General features: G+C 45.6%; 1 protein-coding gene across 1 annotated transcript in view; it reads left to right on the top strand.

Moving 5' to 3' along the window:
* Nucleotides 1-19652, top strand: part of man1a2 (mannosidase, alpha, class 1A, member 2) — a 170442-nt gene that overhangs the window by 1348 nt on the left and 149442 nt on the right. The gene's annotated exons all lie outside the window — the stretch shown is intronic.

Genomic DNA, 19652 nt, shown 5'->3' on the forward strand with positions numbered 1-19652 from the left:
AGACAGCTAGAGGGTTAAGGAAGGGGAGGAGACAGCAAGGGCTAGCAAAATTGGGAGAAGTCAATGTTAATGCCATCCGGACGCAAGGTCCCCAGGCGGAATATGAGGTGCTGTTCCTCCAATTTCCGCTGTTGCTCACTCTGGCAATGGAGGAGACCCAGGACAGAGAGGTCGGATTGGGAATGGGAGGGGGAGTTGAAGTGCTGAGCCACCGGGAGGTCAGGTTGGTTATTGCGGACTGAGCGGAGGTGTTCGGCGAAACGATCGCCCAACCTGCGCTTGGTCTCCCCGATGTAAATCAGCTGACACCTAGAGCAGCGGATGCAGTAGATGAGGTTGGAGGAGATGCAGGTGAACCTTTGTCGCACCTGGAACGATTGCTTGGGTCCTTGAATGGAGTCGAGGGGGGAGGTGAAGGGACAGGTGTTGCATTTCTTGCGGTTGCAACGGAAAGTACCCGGGGAGGGGGTGGTGCGTGAGGGAAGGGAAGAATTGACACGGGAGTTGCGGAGGGAGCGGTCTTTGCGGAAGGCAGACATGGGGGGAGATGGGAAGATGTGGCAAGTGGTGGGGTCACGTTGGAGGTGGCGGAAATGGCGGAGGATTATCACGTTGGAGGTGGCGGAAATGGCGGAGGATTGAATGGTGGAGTAGGCCGATGGGCCGAATGGCCTAATTCAGCTCCTATGACATGATCTGAATTGGGGACGCATCTACACGTTCACAAGTTATATGAGTAGAATTAGGCCATTTTAGCCCATTGAGTCTACTCCGCCATTCATTCACAGTTGATCTCTGCCTCCTAATTCCATTTTCCTGCATTTCCCCCATAACCCCTGACACCAGTTCTAATCAAGAATTTGTCTATCTCTGCCTTAAAAGTATCCACTGACTTGGCCTCCACAGCCCTCTATGGCAATGAGTTAAAACAATTAACCACCCTCTAACTAAAAGAAGTTCCTCCTCGCCTCCTTTCTAAAAGAGCACCCTTTTATCCTGAGACTATGAGCTCTGGTCCTCGACTCTCCCACCAGTGGAAACATCCTTTACCCATCCACTCTATGCTTTTCACTATTCTGTAAGTTTCAATGAGGCTCCCCTTCAACCTTCTAAACTACAGCAAGTTGAAGCCCAGTGTTGTCAAATGCTCATCATATGCTAACCCACTCATTCCTGGATTAATTCTTGTAAACCTTTGAGCCTCTCCAGAGCCAGCACAGCCTTCCTCAGATATGGGGCCCATATTTTCTCACAGCACTCCAAATGTAGTTTAACCAGCACCTTATGGAGCTTCAGCATTACACCGCTGTTTATGTATTCCTGTCCTCATGATTTAAATGCTGGTATTGAATTTGCCTTCCTTACTGCTGATTTGACTTGCAAATTAACTTTTTGGGAGCCCTGCAGCAGCACTCCCAAGTCCCTTTGCACCACTGATTTCTGGATTATCTCTCCATTAGAAAATAATCTACACCTTCATTACCAAAATGTATGACTCCGCACTGTGCTATACTGAATTTAATCTGACATTTTCCTGCCTCCTCTCGTAACTTGTCAAAGTCCTTCTTCAGAATCCTTGCTACCTCTACACTGCCAGCCCCTCCACCTATCTTAGCGTCATCTGCAAACTTGGCCACAGAGCCTTCAATCCCCTTATTCAACTCATTAATACACAACGTGAAGGGAAGCATCCCCAGCACCGTCCCTTACGGAACTCCACGAGTCACTGGCAGCCAACCTGAAAAAGATCCTTTTATTGCAACTCTTTGCTTTCTGCCATCGAGCCAGCCCGCTATCCACTCTAGTATCTTCCCTTCAATCCCATGGGCTCTTGTCCTCCCTTGCAGCCTGATCGTTTCTCAAGCACCTTGCGTTTTACTCATAATTCGAGGATTTTCAGTTCCTTGTATCTTGCTGTAATATAATGCACCCTTGAGATCAGCATTAGGATTGTTGCTCTTCTTTCAGTGGACTGATGGCCTGTAGTGAAAAGAAACTGCAGATGCTGGAATCTTGAGCGAAACACAATGAGCTGAAGGAACTCAGCTGGGCGGGTGACAGCTGTGGAGGGAATGGATAGACAATGGTTCCTCCATCGCCTTTAGTTTTAATTAAGATTCCAACATCTTCAATTCCTCGTGTCTTACTAGAATGGAATCAGAATCCTTGGGATCAGAATTGTTGACCCTGTTCATATTTGCTGGAATATCCATAATAGATGTAAAAGAAACCCTCAAGTTGAAAGGGACTTTGCAAAGGCATGTAATTAGCCTTGGCTCAGGAAGTAGGTTATTTTTCAGATGAAAGCAGATGCAATGAAATACAAAACACAAAGTTCTGGAGGGATTCAGCAGGGCAGGCAGCATCTGTGGAGGGAATGGATATGTAATGTTTCGGGTTCAGACCCTTCTTCAGACTCCAGCACTTTGTGTTTTGTTCAAGATTCCAGCATTTCCATTTCCTTGTGTCTCCAACATAAAATAGGGCCTTCAGTTTGTAGTTGCTGGATTACCACATAAGAGATGTAGAAGAAACACTTGTATTGGTAGGGACTGCGATTACGAAGGCATCGCAGACCTAGGCTCAGGAAGTAAATGATGGTAGTGAAAAGTTATTTTTCACATAAAAAGAGAGGTGTAATGTAACGTACAACACACAGTGCTGGAGGAGCTCAGCAGGTCAAGCAACATCTGCGGGGGAATTAACAGGTAATGTTTTGCATCAGGACCTTTCTTCGGGTTGGAACTTGAGTTCCCCTGGTACGTTGTTTTTTTCCCTCATGATTCAAGCATCTGCAGTTCCTTGTGTCTTGTTATAATGTAATGCTTCCTTGAGAAGAATTAAGAAACTACGGTTGTTGGAATTTGAGCAAAACACCATGTGCTGAAGGAACTCAACTGGTCAGGTTGCATCTGTCTTCAGAACGTTGCTCCACTTCTTCATGCCTATGATTGTTCAGAATAAGTCTGAAGGAGGATTCAAGATTCAAGAGAGTTTATTGTCATGTGTCCCAGATAGGACAATGAAATTCTTGCTTCGCTTCAGCACAACAGAATAATATAGTAGGCATAAATAAATACCTGAAGGCAGCGGGGAGATGAGTGAGTGGCCAGGATGGTGTGGATCCTTGATGATGCTGGCAGCCTTTTTGAGGCAGCGACTGCGATAGATCCCCTCGATGGTAGGGGAGGTCAGAGCCGATGATGGACTGGGCAGTGTTTACAACTTTTTGCAGTCTTTTCCGCTCCTGTGCGCTCAAGTTGCCGAACCAAGCCACGATGCAACCGGTCAGCATGCTCTCTACTGTGCACCTGTAGAAGTTCGAGAGAGTCCTCCTTGACATGCCGACTCTCCGTAATCTTCTCAGGAAGTAGAGGCGCTGATGAGCTTTCTTGATAATTGCATCAGTGTTCTCGGATCAGGAGAGATCTTCAGAGATATGCACGCCCAGGAATTTGAAGCTCTTGACCCTCTCCACCATCGACCCATTGATATAAACGGGACTATGGGTCCCCATCCTACCCCTTCCAAAGTCCACAATCAGTTCCTTGGTTTTGCTGGTGTTGAGACCCAGGTTATTGTGCTGGCACCATTTGGTCAAACGGTTGATCTCCCTTCTATACTCTGACTCATCCCCATCAGTGATACGCCCCACAACAGTGGTGTCGTCAGCGAACTTGATGATGGAGTTCGCACTGCGACTGGCTGCGCAGTCATGAGTATAGAGTGAGTACAGCAGGGGGCTGAGCACGCTGCCTTGATGTGCTCCGTGGGGGTTATCGGGGCTGACACATTCCCACCAATACGGACAGACTGTGGTCTGTGAATGAGGAAGTCAAGAATCCAATTGCAGAGGGATGCGCAGAGACCCAGTTCTGAGAGTTTGGTAACCAGCTTGGAGGGAATGATTGTATTAAATGCTGAGCCGTAGTCAATGAATAATAGCCTGACATATGAGTTTTTGTCGTCTAAGTGGTCCAGAACGGAGTGGAGTGCCAGCGAGATTGCATTCACTGTTGATCTGTTGTGGCGGTAAGCGAACTGCAGTGGGTCCAGGTTTTTGTCGAGATAGGAGTTGATTTGCGCCATGATCAACCTCTCAAAGCACTTCATCACCACCGGCGTTAGTGTCACTGGTCGATAGTCATTGAGGCACGTCACCTTGCTCTTCTTGATGCCCTTTTAAAGCAGGTGGGAACCTCAGACCTCAGAAATGAGAGGTTGAAAATGTCCGTAAAAACTCCAGCCAGTTCGTCCGCACAGGTTTTTAGAACACAACCGGGTATGCCATCAGGTCCAGGCGCTTTCCGAGGTTTCACCCCTCTGAAGGATTTTCTGACATCAACTTTTGTGACCGTGACCGAAATACCATCACAGCGAATGGGGGCTCGAGAAGGCACATCTGTGTTCTCCCTATCAAAGCATGCGTAAAACGCATTGAGCTTGTCAGGGAATGATGTTTCGCTGACATGTGTGCTGCCTCCTGATTTCGCCTTGTAGGAGGTGATTGCATTCAGGCCCCGCCACAGCTGCCGAACATCCGTCTCATCCTCCAGCTTGGAGCAGAAGTTCTGTTTGGCCTTTTGGTGGCCTTACTAATGTTGTATCTGGACTTCTTGTTAGTCCTCAGTACCTTCGGACATGAATGCCCGGTGTCTGGACTTCAGAAGAGTGCGGATCTCATAATTCTGACCCAATACGTCATCTATCCATGCCCTCCACAGATGCTGCCTGATCCATTGAGTTCCTCCACAGCTTTGTGTTTTGCTCAAGATTCCAGCATGTGCACTTTCTTCTCTCGTGTCGACCTGAACTTGCAGTGGCACAACCTGCTGAGTTGTTGTGCTGCTGTTCCATGTGTCTGAGCTGCTTTGTTCATTTTACACAGGCACCCCTCAAACAAGGGAAGGGACATCACCTCAGGGAGCCATGTGGCAATTGTGCTATGTGTGAGAAAAAAGAGAGATGCTAGTACTACTCGGTATAACATTAGCAAAATTGAATGTAGACACACAAATATATTAAGAGTTTTCGCGTTTTTTGTTTTAAAGCAAATAAAAGCTATCTTTGACATTAAAGAAAATGGTGATGGCAGAATTGAAATGGAGTAAAGGAAATATGAAGATTTCAGATTTGAAATAATTCTAGGTAGAGGCCAAGAATATAACTTGTTACTTAGCACTTTTTCTCACAGAGTTGTGAGTGTGTGGAATTATCTGCCTCAGAGGGCGGTGGAGGCATGTTCTCTGGATGCTTTCAAGAGAGAGAGCTGGATAGGGCTCTTAAAAAATAGCGGAGTCGGGGGATATGGGGAAAAGGCAAGAACGGGGTACTGATTGGGGATGATCAGCCATAATCACATTGAATGGTGGTGCTGGCTCGAAGGGCCGAATGGCCTACTTCTGCACCTATTGTCTATTATACTATGTTTGCATATCTGTTGTGCTGCTGCAAGAAAGAATTTAATTGTTCCGTTTTGGAACATATGACAATAAACCACCCAACTCTTTGACGAATGGGTGAGTTAATTAGTGCAGGAGTGAGCTTCAAACAGCCATTCAATCACACACACTTTCACTGTTCATGTGTCGTTTAAAATAGTCACCATTTAATGAAATGTCAAGGGTGACCTAATTTGCCATTGAGAAAGATGTGATTTTCATGCAATCATCTCATATGCCAGATATGGAATGCATTGATAAAGTAAACTGGAATCTGTTTTTTCCCCATCTTATTAGTCAAAAGCACGTGGTTAATTTATGTCCATGGGGCCAAAATATAGATTTTTTGTTTTGTAGGTCTTGTTCCACAGAAAAATTTGTGATTAACACTGTGATCTTCAAGATATCTGTTTAAAACGTACACAAGGTATTTGAAAATTAAGTCAGAATGTACCTCTGGCACCCATTGCCTGGTATTGTTGACAATGTCATGCTAAGTAGGTACAGCAGGAGAAAGGAATAGAAAATATGTTGTTATGGTGTTCAAATAAATTGGAGACGGGCATGGATGGTTATTTCTTTTGCTGTGACATCCAATGCGTAGATTGAGACAGTATATTAAGCAAAAACAACTGCTGGAGGAACTCAGTGGTCCAGGCAGCATCTCTATAGGGGAATGGATAGATGATGTTTTGGGCCGGGATCCTTCTTCAGTCTTGCTCAGGATTCCATCTGCAGTCTCTTGTGTCCCTGGCATTTTATATTACTTGAGCAAAGGTCAAATTAAGATTGGTTCCCATTGTACCTTGTTACTGGCACTGAAAGTTACTGATTCATTTTCTGGAGTGTAGCCAAACGTTGCTATGTTTAATTCTTAACTTTTTTCGCACATTAAGATATTCATTAAGGTAAGGTGCAGTGGCACAGCGGTAGAGTTGCTGCCTTACAATGCCAAGGACCCGGGTTCCATCCTGACTACGGGTGCTGTCTGTAAGGAGATTGTACCTTTGTCCCCTGACCGTGTGGGTTTTAACAGGGTGCTCCAGTTTCCTCCCACACTCCAAAACATTGAGGTTAATTGGCTTCTGGAAATTGTTCCTAGTGTGTAGGATAATGTAATGTCATGGTCGGCGTGGGCCAAAGGGCCTGTTTCCATGCTGTATCTCTAAAAAGTAAAATAAGTAAATTAAGGTTCATCATGTCTGTTTACAGAGTAATTGTTTTCTTGGTTGTCCTGACCATATAATGTTAATATTTTGCTGCTGCTTCCGGATTCATTTCATTCCATAGCTAAAACATTCTGTGGTAAAAAAACGATTGCAACGATGCTGTGTAGAATTTGATTTTGTAGTAATTAAAGTTGAAAAATACCATTCGTAAGAATGGAAATAATCTAAAACAAGATAACCCCCTGTATTGCAGTTGTTCAGGTAACAAAAAATTGTCCTTATCAGGGCTCGAAATTAGCGGTTGCCCGGTTGCCAATGGCAACCTACAGTCCCCTGCGGGCAACCTAAAATCCATGCCATTTTGCCCGGCTTGGCAAGTACCCGGAACACCTATAGTTTAATTCTGAGCGGGCCTCTCTCTCTCTCTCTCTCTCTCTCTCTGTCACTCTCTGCCTCCGCCCGCTCCTCGTCCGTCGGCACGGCCGGCCGCCTTACACATGCGCACAACCACGGCCAGCACCAAAGATCCTATAACGAAGATCTTTGGCCAGCACATCATAAACTGTGGTTGTGCGCATGTGCCGACCACTGAAAACCAACGCAGACTCACGCGCTGGAGCTGGAGTGACTCCCTGGAGTAACTCTTGCTTCTTGGTTTCCTGGCCCTCCAAAAATATTCGAAATGGAATTTAAAGAGAATTTAAACACCACCTCCAAACTCTGAAAAATAACAGCCTATTGCATTTTATCTGATTATTTATTGTATATATATATATATATATCTATATATCTATATATCTATATATCTATATATATATATATATATATCTATATATATATATATATGGTCTATGGTATATATACACACTGAACTTTTATCTCCTGTTCTGTATTATGTTTACATATTCTGTGGCGCTACAGCAAGCAAGAATTTCATTATCCTATCTGGGACACATGACACTAAAACTCTCTTGACTCTTGACTTGGACTTAAACAAAAAAGGTTTCTTGGGGGAAAAAATAGCCAATTTTTTCTGTCTGATTCTGTTTGGGTGAAGTAGGGTGAAGACTATCCCATGCTTTAATTGTGCGGGGGGGAATCCATGGAGCAGCCAGCATCTCTGGACAGAAGAAATTGGGTGACGTTTCGGGTAGAGGCCCTCCTTTAGATTTCCTCTGGTTTTAGTGTTTTTAGTTTAATTTAAAGATACAGCATGGAAACAGGCCCTTCGGCCCACTGAGTGCACGCCGACCACCGATCACCCGTACACTAGATCTATCCCACACATTAGCGACGTAAGTCGAGGGTGTTTTATTCTCTCACGCCCCAATGAAATCCTTACTTCCAGCAGCACAACAGAATATGTGAACATAGTACTCTGTAAACAATGTTATAAACGAGAAAACAAAACAGTGTATATTTATATATGAATATATAACACACACAGACACACACAATTTCCCTCATGGGATTAATAAAGTTCTATTGTATAGTATCGTGTGTGTAGGAAGGAACTGCAGATGCTGGTTTAAACAGAAGATAGACACAAAAAGCTGGAGTAACTCAACAGGTCAGACAGAATCTCTGGACAAAAGGAAAATATTACGTTTTGGGTTGGGTCTGAAAAAGGTTCCTGTGGAATGTGGAAGGAAACAAGAGCACCCAGAGAAAACCCATGCAATCAAAGGGAAAAGGAGCAAACTCCACACAGACAGCACCCATATTCAGGACCAATTCCAGGTCTCTGGCAATTTTAGGCAGCGACTCTATGGCCAATGTACTGCCCCAAAGTCTTGAACTGAATTAAAACATACAGTAGCTGTACAGGGGGACATAGCGTCACTTAGAGATTTAAGACTGAAAATGGATAGTTTCTTTTTATTTAGTAACCAAAATTATCAACGTATAATTTTGTGTGTGTTGGAAAATAAAATATAGTGGCACAGCTGGTGGACTTGCTGCCTCACACGCCAGAGATCTGTGTTCGATCCTGTCCTCGGGCACTGTCTGTGTTGAATTTGCACATTATCCCTGCAAGCATGGAGGTTTCCTCCCACATCCCAAAGGCATATTGGCTTTGTGGGTTAACATGTCTCTGTAAAATTGCCCCTAATGTGTAGAGAGTGGGTGAGGAAAGTGGGATAACAGAACCTGTGTGAATGGGTTGATAAAAATGCTAGAGAAACTCAGCGGGTGAGGCAGCATCTGTGGAGCGAAGGAAATAGGCGACGTTTCGGGTCGAGACCCTTCTTCAGACAGATTTGAGGATGCGGGGGATGGGAAGAAGAAAGGAAGAGGCGGAGACAGTGGGCTGAGGGAGAGCTGGGAGGGGAAGGAGGGAGAAAGCAAGGACTACCTGGAATTTGAGAAGCTAATGTTCGCTGGGGTGTAAACTAGGCAAGCGAAATATGAGGTGCTGTTCCTCCAATTTGCGGTGGGCCTCACTCTGGCCATGGAGGAGGCCCAGGACAGAAAGGTCGGATTTGGAATGGGAGGGGGAGTTGAAGTGCTGAGCCAGCGGGAGATCAGGTTGGTTATTGCGAACTGAGTGTAGGTATTGTGCGAAGCGATCGCCAAGCCTGCACTTGGTCTCACCGAGGTTGATCATACGCTGAATAATCCAACCAGAATTTTGTTTGGAAGTGGAAAGAAATAATAGAAATTGCATTCATTGCAACATGTAAAAAGAGATGAGATACTGTATTGTAATTTTGCTGCATGTCATTGTGGTATATGTCATATCTTGATTGGTGAATATGTTTAGTTTGTGACTTTATTTGAAGCAGAAATAATATGTGAATGCTTCATTGACCATAATTCTGACTGGTAACTACGCACTTCGTCCGAGCACATTATCGCACGTGTCATGCAAGCCTAAAAAAGCTGCCTAGGTTGCCCGGCTGGCAACAAGGAAAAAAAGATAAGCGAGAGCCCTGCTTATGGAATTCACAAACGACCATCCAAAAATTTGCCATGAAGAATAAAATTCGCTCTCGCAAAATTTGTGGGGGGAAGGCAAGGAAATAAATCGACAACGTTTATTTTTATCAACTTGGTTCTCTGAAAATTGATGGACTTTGCATTTTGCAAAAGCACAATGGTTGATACTTGTCTGCACGTGGTCTCAATTTTAATGTTTTTATCTTAGTAATTAGGATAACTTGTTTTGAAACCACAATATGCCTGAAAATGTGGTCATCCTTGATTTTACTAAAGATATCATTACTTTGACTGGCCCTCTTTCAGATTTAATCTTTGGAATATATTTTCAATTATGGATATGCTGATGCTGTACATTATATTTTAGAGATACTTGGTTTTGTCCCCTCTTGCCTTCGCTTTGTAAGCCATCATCGGCCATTACAAATGAACATGGGTAATTTTCTGTTACTTGCGTTGTGCTTGGAGTTTGGGGGAAGAGGGAAGGTTAAATTCATGGGATCAGATTTTATGAAGGTAGTTTATGTCATTTTGTTTAAATATTATCACTGGGAGGAATAGATTTTCCTTGTACTTGGAGGTTGATGGGAGGGCTGATATGTTTATAAAATTAAGACAGTCAGAACATTTTCCCAGGGTGGTAATGTTAAAGGCTAGAGGGCATAGCCTTAATGTGAGAGGGACAAAGTTTAAAGGAGATGTGTGGGGATTTTTATTTACACAGAGGGTGGTGGGGATCTGGAATATGCTGCCAGGGTGGTGGTGGAGACAAGTATGATAGTGGCATTGATGAGTCTTTTGGATAGGCACTTGGATATGAAGGGATAGGGATTACGTGCAGACAGGAAATTAGTTTAACTTGGAATCATGTTTGGTATGGACATTATAAACCAAAGAGCCTTTCCAGTGCTGTATTGTATGTTCTTATACCTTCAGTTTCAACCAGTTCTATAATTTAAGATCAAGGTTTTAAGTGTTTGATTGGCATGTGTACTGGCTGCGGAACAATTAAATTCTTATTTTCTGCTGTTTTACAGTCCCATTATTGTAATAACATACAAATACAATAATCGAGAATACAATGCATTATTAATCAGTAATGTGTGGTGACCAGACCATAATAGTATGAAGCCTAAATATCAAAACAAAATCCGGGGATTGGTGTTTTGTAGTGTTCAAGGGATTGTTGGGAAGAAACTGTTCTTGAACCGTACTACCTTCCCAATGGTAGTAGTGAGATGGCAAGGTTGGTGTGGGTCTTTGATATTTGAGACTTCCTGTAGATCCCTTTCACGGTAGAGGCCAGTACCGATGATAGATCAGCCAAGGTTTACCACTTTCGGCAGTCTTTTTTCCTGTGTACTTGAGTTACTGAACCAGGCCATGATGCTTCCAGTCATTGTGCTCTCTGCTGTAACCCTATCGATGAACAGAGCTAGGGAAAAGGTATTTGAAGGAAGTCGACAGAATTGCTATTATTCTTGAACCATTTATTTTCCTGCCTGTCTTTATTTTTTGAAAATACATTTTGAAAATTAATTTTCTTGTCACTTGCGCATCTCTGACAAGATTGGCATTTTTTCCCATCATCTATATTTACTTTTGGGAAGGTGATGAGCTGACTTGTTGAACTGCTTTAGTTCTTCTTCAAAGCTGCTTCCACCATGCTCAAGATTTAGACTTGGTCAACATAAAAGCACAGGTGTGTATATATGATCTGTGACTTGGAGGGAAACCTAATCGTGGTGGTGTTCTGACATTTTGGGACAGGACTCTTTCAGATTTTAGTCACGTTTCTATCACCGATGCAGCCTGACCTGCTGAGTTCCTCCATCACTTGCTCAGGATTCCAACATGTACAGTTCCTTGCTTCTTTCTGGTGGCTTTATTCTTTGGAGCGCAGAAGGTTAAGGGGGACTTGATAGAGGTTTTTAAAATGATGAGAGGGATAGACAGAGTTGACGTGGAAAAGCTTTTCCCACTGAGAGTAGGGAAGATTCAAACAAGGTTACATGACTTGAGAATTAAGGGACTGAAGTGTTAGGGGTAACATGATGGGGAACTTCTTTACTCAGAGAGTGGTAGCTGTGTGGAATGAGCTTCCAGTGAAGGTGGTGGAGGCAGGTTCGTTTTTATCATTTAAAAATAAATTGGATAGTTATATGGATGGGAAGGGAATGGAGGTTATGGTCTGAGCGCAGGTATATGGGACTAGGGGAGATTATGTGTTCGGCACGGACTAGAAGGGTCGAGATGGGCCTGTTTCCGTGCTGTATTGTTATATGGTTATATGGTTCCCACCTATTTGTTGACCATGTCTTCCTGTATGGTATGTTTCGCCAACTTGAGAGGTGCTATTGGAGTGGTCAAGCTGCATAACTGGCGTATGTTGTAGGCGGTACATAAAGCAGCACGGTGTAATGTTGGTGAAAAGAAATGTTTTGGCTGATGAATGGAGAGTCAGTCAAGCGGTAGCTGTGTCTTCATGGTTACAAGCTCTTTTTCAAACTTGTGGAGAATATTCCATTACACTACTGATTTGTGGCTTGTGATTGTGGAATGGCTTTGTCTAGTCAATTGGAGGAGACGCGTGCCTTTAGGAGACACTTCAACCTGCTCTCGCAGTCACAATGTTAACATTGCCTGTCTATCTAGGTTTCAGATCCTAATAGAAACATAGAAACCTAGAAAATAGGTGCAGGAGTAGGCCATTCGGCCCTTCAAGCCTGCACAGTCATTCAATATGATCATGGCTGATCATCCAACTCCGTATCCCATCCCTGCCTTCTCTCCATACCCCCTGATCCCTTTAGCCACCAGGGCCACATCTAACTCCCTCTTAAATATAGCCAATGAACTGGCCTCAACTACCTTCTGTGGCAGAGAATTTCAGATTCACCACTCTCTGTGTAAAAAATGATTTTCTCATCTCGGTCCTAAAAGACTTCCCTCTTATCCTTAAACTGTGACCCCAGTTCTGGACTTCCTGCATCTAGCCTGTCCAACCCCTTAAGAATTTTGTAAGTTTCTATACGATCCCCCCCCAATCTTCTAAATTCTAGCGTGTACAAGCCGAGTCTATCCAGTCTTTTTTTCTTCATATGAAAGTCCTGCCATCCCAGGAATCAGTCTGGTGAACCTTCTCTGTACTCCCTCTATGGCAAGAATGTCTTTCCTCAGATTAGGAGACCAAAACTGTACGGAATACTCCAGCTGTGGTCTCACCAAGACCCTGTACAACTGCAGTAGAGCCTCCCTGCTCTTATACTCAAATCCTTTTGCCATGAATGCTAACATACCATTTGCTTTGTTCACTGCCTGCTGCACCTGCATGCCTACTTTCAATGACTAGTGTACCATGACACCCAGGTCTCGTTGCATCTCCCCTTTTCCTAATCAGCCACCATTCAGATAGTAGTCTACTTTCCTGTTTTTGCCACCAAAGTGATTTGCCACCTAATGATATCAGGACAGTGATGATGGGAGGCTGGGTGACAGTCTTGCCACTCAATGTCAGGTTTATGTTGTGAGACTGTTTGTGATGATCGTCTGGTACATTTGTGGTGCAGACCTTAATGAATGGAACCGAACATTGTATTGACAGCTTCATTTTTGACATTATGAAAGAAGTGTTCATTGAAGTAGCTGAAGATGGATGGACCTGTGACTCTAGTCTGATTATTGTTGTCCAGTGATTGGGGAAGGGGACTGAATGGGAGGCATTAGAGTTGCTGCTTTACAGTGCCAGAGACCTGGGTTTGATCCTGACTATGGGTGCTGCCTGAACAGAGTTTTACGTTCTCCCTGTGACCGTAGGTATTCTCCGGGTGCTCAGGTTTCCTCCCACATGCAGGTTTGTGGGTTAATTCACTTCAGTAAATTGTCCTTGGTATGTAGGATAAACTAGTGTATGGGCGATCGCTAGTCAGTGGGCCGAAGGGCCTGTTTCCACACTGTAACCAAACAGAGAGGCAGTTGTATCAACAAGCACAGTCATCTTGTTTGTGGAATGACTCCAGCTACAGTGTTTCCTCAATGATGTCTGTTAGCTTCAGTTTTACTTGGGCTTCTTGATAGTAGTCAAATATTGTCAAATGTTGTACATGTGGACTTAAAAGATCTAGAGCCAAGTTGTACTGGGCAGCCGTAAGCAGATTACCATTATGATTGTGAATGCCTTGGGTTCGCCTTCACAAGTCTCATGCTGGTCATGGCATCACTGAGAAAGAGGATGTTACTGTCTGTTCCCCCAACGTGCGGTTGTGGGGGAGGGGGAGGCGGCAGGCAGCATCACACACACTAACTATCTTCCCCCCCCCCCTCCCCCGCACTCACGCTAATTACCCCCCTTGATATTATATTAATATTATTAATTTGCTCCTTTTACCCCATAAACACCCTATCTATTGATGCATAGCCCCCAACTTGCAGTCACACCTAGAAGGGGGGGGTAGAGAGTGAGGGCAGAGAGAGAAGGGGCAGAGACAGAGAGAGACAGAGACACAGAGAGAGGGGCAAGAGGGAGAGGGGGTGGAGAGGAGGAGAAGAGGGAGAGTGGGTGAGGGGGGAAAGGTGGGGAGGAGAGAGAGAGGGTGAGAGTGAGGGGGAGAGAGAGGGGGTGCTGAGAGGTGGGGAGCAGGGAGGGAGAGGTAGGGGAGGGGATGGAGGGGAGAGAGAGAGGGGGGGGGAAGAGGAGATGGGGAGAGTAGGGAATTTTGTAAAAACATTAATATCTCTGTCATTTTTCATCGATGGGAAACATCCTCGGCACACATACGGCGGAGGGGGGGATCTGAGCAAGGTGGCCAAAAATGACGGCCGTAGGTCGCGGCGTACTCTCGGAAATCGCAGCACAGATGGCCAAAACCGGTCAAGAACAGACTTTTAGTAATATAATAATAGATGGTGGGGAACATGGGTGGGAGAGCACAATACAACTGTGAAGGATGTGACAACGAATGATAAAAAACTCAATTTTTAGAGGCATACTTAAATTTAGAAACAACATATCAAACTCCATTTGTTGGGTGACTGCAGGCTTGGACATTTGTTGTTGGTAACCATTAAACTTTTATTTAAAAAAAACCTTTGGCCCTTCAATAGCTTGATCAGCTTTGGTCATTACTTTCCTGGCCTACCCTTCTAATGCTTGATTTCCCTTATTGTTTAACAAAACATGTATCTTTCTCAGCCTTTCTCAGATCTATATTACTAAATCTCTGTTCTTGACCGCTTTTGGCCTTCTGTGCTGCGATTTCAGAGAGAACGCTGCCACCTATGGCCGTCATTTTTGGCCACCTTGCTCAGAGCCCCCCTCCCCCGCATGTGTGCCGAGGATTTTTCCCGTCGATGAAAAATGACAGACATATTAATGTTTTTACACAATTCCCCATTCTCTCTGCTGCCCCTGCTGGAGAGAGGGGGAGGGACTATAAAACCAGGAAGTGGTGTGCCTCAATCAGTCTCTGCAAGTGGTGTGCCTCAATCACTCTGCAACATGGAGGGCACTGTGAGCTCTGAATGACACTGAACAAATTTCTTCACACCTGTGAGTAAGTACCCTTAATGTGGTTTGAAAATAAAATATGGTTAGTTTAAAATAAAAAAAAGCACTGCCTGCAAATGGTTGTTTGGGGGGTTTGGGTTCCTCTCCTCTCCCCCACCTCTCTCCTCCCTCTCCCTCTCCCCTCTCTCCTCCTCCCCCCCCCCCCCCTCCTCCCTTTCCCTTTCTCTCCCTCTCTCTCCCTCTCCCCTCCCCTCCTCTCCCCCCCTCCCCCCCTCCTTCCCCCCCCCTCTCCTCCCCCCTCTCCTCCCCCCCTCTCCTCCCCCCTCTCTCCTCCCCCCCTCTCCTCCCCCCCCTCTCCTCCCCCCCTCTCCTCCCCCCCCTCTCCTCACATCTCCTACAGTCTCCTCCCCTCTCCGCTCCCCCCCTCTCTCCCCCCTCTCCTCTCCCCCCTCTCCTCTCCCCCCTCTCCTCTCCCCCCCTCTCCTCTCCCAAGCCCATCCTCTCCCCCCTCCTCTCTCTCCCCCCCCTCTCCTCTCCTCTCCTCTCCCCCCCCTCCCCTCTCCTCTCCCCCCCCACCCCCTTCGCTCCTCCCCTCTCCCCTTTCCCCTTCTCCCCACTCCATCCCCCCTCCCCTCCTCCCCCCCCCCCTCCCCTCCCCCCCCTCCCCCCTCTCTACCACGCTTATCCTCTCTCTCCTCCCTCTCCCTCCCCTCTCCCCTCCCCCCCCTCTCTCTCCCCCCCCCCCCCCTCTCTCTCCCCTCCCCCCCTCTCATCTCCCCCTCTCTTTTTCTCTCTCTCCCCTCTTTTTCCTCTCTCTCTCTCCCTCCTTCTTTCTCTCTCTCCCCTCTTTTTCTCTCTCTCTCCCCTCTTTTTTCTCCCCCTCCTCTCCCCCTCTTCCCCCCCTCTCTCTCCCCCCTCCTCTCTCTCCCCCCCTCTCTCTCCCCCCCTCCCCGCTCTCCCCCCCTCTCTCTCTCCCCCCCTCTCTCTCGTCCCCCCTCTCTCTCCCCCCCTCTCTCACCCCCCCCCCCTCTCTCTCCCCCCCTCTCTCTCCCCCCCTCTCTCTCCCCCCCCTCTCTCCTCCCCCCCCTCTCTCTCCCCCCTCTCTCTCCCTCTCCTCCTCCCCCCTCTCTCTCCCCCCTCTCTCCCCCCCTCTCATCTCCCCCTCTCTCTCGCCCCTCTCCTCTCTCTCCTCTCCCTTCTCTCTCTCTCCCCTCCCCTCTCTCTCTCCTCCCCTCTCTCTCCCCCCCCTATCCCCTCCTCTCTCTCTCTCTATCTCCCCTCTCTCCCCTCTCTCTCTCTCTCACTCCCCCTCTCTCTCTCTCCCCCCCTCTCTCTCTCCCCTCTCCTCTCTCTCTCTCTCCCCCTCTCTCTCCTCCACCCCTCTCTCTCCTCCCCTCCCCCACCTTCCCTCCCTCCCCTAAACCCCCTCCCCTCCACACACCCTAAACCCTCTCCCTCCTCCTCCCTCCTCTCTCTGCTCCCCACCCCCCCCTCTCTCTCCCCCTCACTTTCACCCTCCCCTCTCTCTATCGACCAGCTGAGACAAGAAATGTGTTGCTTTGTCTTAATTGGCTGTTCCCTTATTCTGAGACCATTCTCTTTCAACCTATACTCTCCTATGAGTGAGTGGGAACATTTTCCTGGCATTTGCTCTGTTAGGTCCCTTATAAATCTTGTGATTTGGTAAAAAATGGACTCTAATTTTTCTAAACTCTGAAGTATGGACTCAAACTGTTCAATTTTTCCTCATTGGACAATCCCTCTATATCTGGGAATATCCTTCTGAACCTCCTCCAGTAATGTTTTCCCTTAAATAAGTGAACTGAAACTGTAGACATGGCATCTACTGTACTTTGTGCAGTTGCAGGAAGACTCATTACCGTACTGAAAACCTAGAATTTCTTCAGTCTTCCTGATTAGCAGCTACAACTATGCTGCCTTTCTGCTTCATACATGACAACCCATTTGTGTAGCAGCTTACCAGTCTTTCTTCATGTAAATCTATTTCATTATTCTTTATTTTAAAGTGAATTGTTAAGGTTAATTTGTTAAAGACAGACAACTCACAATAGGTAAGGTAAAGCAACACAAGCTTTACTGATCATTAGCCAGCGAGAGTGCCAGTCAAGAGTCAAGAGTCAATTTAATTGTCATTTGGACCCCTGGAGGTCCAAACGAAATGCCGTTTCTGCAGCCATACATTACACACAAATAGACCCCAGACACAACATAATTACATTTTACATAAACATCCATCACATAGCTGTGATGGAAGGCCAAAAAAAACTTATCTCTCCACTGCACTCTCCCCCCCCCCCGATGTCAGAGTCAAAGTCAAAGCCCCCGGCTGGCGATGGCGATTGTCCCGCGGCCATTGAAGCCACGCCGGGTGGTGCGAGGTCGCACACCGGGACTTGGTGTTGGAGCCCCCGGTGTGCGCTCGCAAAGTCCCGCGGCCGTTCCAGCCGCGCGGGGCGGTGGTGTTAGGCCCCGCCAGGGATATGAAGTCAAGTATGCAACAGATACTTAACCCTGTGTTTAAGAAGGAACTGCAAATGCTGGAAAATCGAAGGTACACAAAAAAGCTGGAGAAACTCAGCGGGTGCAGCCGCATCTATAGAGCGAAGGAAATAGGCAACGTTTCGGGCCGAAACCCTTCTTCAGAAGAAGGGTTTCGGCCCGAAACGTTGCCTATTTCCTTCGCTCCATAGATGCTGCTGCACCCGCTGAGTTTCTCCAGATACTTAACCCTGCTGGGCCACCACTCTAATGAACAAAGACATACAGCATCTTTTTATAATATTTTGGAAACATAGTCACATGTTTATACAGAGTTGGAGCAATGACGTTTAACACAAATAAATCACACTTGTCACTAATACAATACACTTGTCCACTTGTGGTTCTATCAATCACAAACTGTTGATCACAAACTTTGAAACAACAGGAACTTAGTCAACATTTACAATTCTGTCTTAACAATGTAATCATCAGTCAGCTACCAACCAGAAGCCTTCTGTTTACAGATGCTACCACCCTCCCCAGGAAATACATCCTCTCTCAGGGCTTCTGTTTACAGAAGCTACCACCTTCTCAGGAAATACACAATCAAAGATCCTATCGCAAGCAAGATAGATCACGCGACGAAAAAGACGTAGTAGTACGGTCATGGGTAATTTTCGGCCCCATTTCCGTAACCAGCTTCCGTCTCCAAACCAAAGATCCCATTGGATAATAGTGCGGACACTGAAGCCGGTTACAGAAACATCCTCGTAAAAATAAAAGTTATTTGGTAAAATTCTTCTCCTCATTTTCAGAATTTTAATTTATTAACACAAACAGTTCCCCCGCCATGTCCATTACAATGCGAGTCGGGTCGGGTTACGGAAGTGGATGAAAAAAAGGTCCACGTTCCGTTCCGTCACATACTATGCGTCAGCCCATTGCATTTAGGAGTGATCTATCTTGCTCCGCTATAGGATCTTTGCTCACAGTTAAAATGTTTTTTTGCTTGGGCATAACAGGAAGCTGCTTGAATGAAGTTTGAATGCTGGCCTCCAATTTCCTGATTATCCAGCCCTTCTACAGCACAGAATTACAAAGCTTTAGTTTACTCACAACCCAAAGAAGTCAAATTAATCTTTACTTAATAAAATACCTTCCATTATAATTTAGTATTAACTAGGATATTCTTAACATGTTCTATCACAAACTGCATTTGCCCACTCAACCTATCAAAATATCCCTGTAATTTGTTTGTGCCATAAGCGTAGTTTCCTACGCGCTTGCTTATTCGATTATCTCCTAATTTGACTGCAGCCCATTTACTTCCTTCCTCTCAGTCATTATAATATATTGAAAGAGTAAGAGATGGATGTATTTAATCTTCAGAGTACATCTGAAGAAGAAAGTATTAGCATTGACTACGGGAGTTTGGGAGGGTCTACGTTAAAGGGATTGAATGAGATTCAATCTTTAATGAAAATCTGTTCGCTGGGAGAATAGGAAGCTATCTAAAGTTAAAAGCCTGCTGTGCAGAATAAATTGTTGTCAACAAATTTAACATAACCTGAGTTATACAGTTCGTAGTAATTAACATCTAATAATCCATATTACAGTTTACAATGTGGGAATGTTCCCATTAAACCAACTCAGTTACATCTCTGTGAAGGATTAGTGGTGATGCTGGTGCGAGCAGCTACAATTTAAAAAGCTTTTGAACAGGTACTTGAATGGGACAGGCGTAAAAGGATATGGGTCTGATGTGAGTATAGAAGTTAGGAGATCATGTTACAGGTTGTATAAGGTGAGGCCGCATTTAGAGTATTATGTTCAATTTGGGGCACCATGTTATAGGAAAGATGTTGCAAGCTGGAAAGGGTGCAGAGAAGATTTACAAGGATGTTGCCAGGACTTGACGGCCTGAGCTATATAGGGCTCAGAAGGTTAAGAAGGCTGGGTCTCTATTCCTTGGAGCACAGGACAAAAAGGGGTGATCTTATAGAGATGTACAAAATCATGCAAGGAATAAATCGGGTAGCTGCACAGTCTCTTGCCCAGAGTAGGGGAATCAACAACCAGAGGACATGCGTTTAA

This window comes from Leucoraja erinacea, chromosome 13 (assembly GCF_028641065.1).
Source record: "Leucoraja erinacea ecotype New England chromosome 13, Leri_hhj_1, whole genome shotgun sequence".
NCBI lineage: Eukaryota > Metazoa > Chordata > Chondrichthyes > Rajiformes > Rajidae > Leucoraja > Leucoraja erinaceus.